A 2,755-nucleotide genomic window follows, 5' to 3' on the forward strand; every position below is an offset into this window, starting at 1 on the left:
ACACGCACGCACACACACACACACACATACACACACACTATATCTTCATTATCTCTGTTTAAATCAAATCAAATACAATTTATTTGTAAGGCCCGACAACACACGTTAACACATTCAGCGCCAGAGGTCACTGTGGGGCGTATGGACGTGTGTGCCAGCGTTTTAATGAATGGGGATACATGCCAGTGTGTGCAGGGCTTAAACTATATTAAACATCATAGCTATGGATATATAACTATTGCCCATTTGACATCGAGTATCTATCGTTCAATTTGTGAAAAAGAAATAATTTTTTCATCCATACATTCCCGTTTTATACTGTGGTGAATATGAGTATAGTTTTAGAGTAATTGTGTGTAATCCCAGGAAACGCCGCTAAGCAGTGTTTAGTGCATTCACTAGAAACCGTGCCATTCCTCGCCTGGATCAACAATCAATCTGAAATCAACGCTATATTATCGGTATTATGTTTCATGAAAGGGTGGGGTGGGGGGGGGTCTATGCTTCGATCGTCACCAACGGAATACGAATACACAGTACATTACAGACACACGCTCCGATTGCGGGGAAGGAATTATTGGATCAACGCAAGATTGATACCATATAGCCCTTACCTTGACTAGGATGTACTGCAAAAAGAATATTCCAATTATCTGATCGCCATTCCAAGTATTGATGTCGATCGTGTTGCCAACATAATCCACCAAAGCACATGAATCCGCGGTGCTTGATTCTCCCCAATCCATGTGTTATAACCGTTACTTCTGCCCGACTAGGAAAACCCAGACCGGACTTTTTAGATCGACGTACAGGCTGAGCCAGAGAGATTCCAAGGATGTGCAATACCGGCGCAAGGCGTTAGGCGGCGGTATTGGACATTTGCGATCTCAGACCCATTCCCAATGATAACATCAGGCTCCCTCCATGGATTATGAATGGAAATAGCGAATAAAATAAATAACGACCAAAACCTGACTTTTCTTGGGTTTGGCGCTCAAGCGATGGCGAGTTAACCCGACTTATTTCGGGTCTGGCGTCCAATGTGTTAATGTCCCCATGGGCCGGACACGTCTTCTTTAAACAAGTCAAGAAGAAACATCACAATAAATCAAGAACACAAAAACACCATAAAGTCAAAAATGTTTTAAACAAATCAAATAAATGCAACACTCCCAGACACGCGAAGGTAAGGAAAAACTCACTAAAACCTAGCAATAGGAAAAAATGCACCACAGGCAATGTGGAGGAGAGAAACCTTAGAAGGGCCTTCAAGGGGGGGGGGATCTCCCTTCTTAGATGTCGGTGATAGTAGTGTTGCAATAAAACAGGCAAAACAGTTGGTAAGCATGCACTCATATGCGTAATGAAACACAGATAAGTGCATGCGATAGCAACTGAAAATTTTGAAAGATAAAAGTAGAGCTGATGGAGGATCTATTTGAGGCAAGGGGGCGGCGCAGAGAGGGTCGCATCCTCTCGGTCATCATCACGGGACGTCCAACACTCTGGTCATCACTACGAGACAGCCGGAGACAGGAAGACGGGACAGGCGTTAGAGAGTTTGTGTGATTGTGATGGGTGGACATAGCAATAGATACAAGTGGTAAGATACTGTATGTGAATAGAATAGATATATGTAGAAAGCATACTATGTGAATAGAATAGAAGTACTTAACCCAGCAATGAACTCTAAACCATGTTGACAGACCACGGACAGAAGACGGTAAGAAGCTGATCCATGGCCCCGGTGGTGCACGTAGAACAGTCAATGCAATCTTGGCCAAGACCCCGAGACAAACGAGACATCCACCACCTTGGTCAACACTGTGAGACAACCACTCAGAGAGATGGGAGGGGGGGGTTGGGGACAGGGGTTAGAGAGTTCCCATGTTTGTAGTGGGCGGAGATGGAGCAATAAATACATGTAGTGAGCATATGCATACATGGTGACAGTAGAATCACAGGATATAAGAAAATTGTGAAATTGAGTAATACAGTATATAAGAAAATTGTGAAAATTATGAAATTGAGTAATAGATAGAATAGAACTACTGCAAGCATATGTATACAGGATGGGATACAAGACAATAGCTCAGGGCCGTATGCCCCGGGGGGGGCAGGAGAAACCACTCAGAATTGGCCAGGGCAGGGGCGCCCAAGTGGCGAACCACGTAACGCGCTGCGTCGCGGCACGGCCGACCCGGGTTCGATTCCCGGACCCGGCATTCTTTGCCAAATGTCTTCCCCTGCATTGTCTCCCATTTCCTCCTCTCCCTCTACCGGACTGCCCGGTAGTAAAAACGAAATAAAAATCTACAAAAACATAATATATATATTTTTTAAAGAATTGGTCAGGGCAGAGCAGGTATAAGGTTCAGCACTGCAAGCCAGACAGAAGACGGTATGAAGCTGTTCCATGGGACCGGTTGAGACAGAGACAGAGGTTAAAAAGGTTCTCCCATGTCTGCAGAAAAGTAGACATGGGAGCAAATAGACATCCTAACTAAACTAGACAGATTAATCTAAGGGTCAGTCCTCGACCAGGTGAGATCAGGGTAGGTTGAAGGAGAGAGAGAAAAGATGGGTCTTAAGCAGGGATTTAAAAGCTTCGACAGAGCAGGCGCCCCTGACGACGGCAGGTAATTGGTTCCACAGGTAGGGAGCACGGTAGACAAAGGCTCTGTGGCCGGTGGATTTCTTTTTAACCCTAGGAATCGATAGAAGCCCTGCATTTTGTGAGCGCAGAGCATGAGCG

This window comes from Notolepis coatsorum (genome assembly GCF_963971535.1).
Source record: "Notolepis coatsorum genome assembly, chromosome: 13".
Taxonomy (NCBI): domain Eukaryota; kingdom Metazoa; phylum Chordata; class Actinopteri; order Aulopiformes; family Paralepididae; genus Notolepis; species Notolepis coatsorum.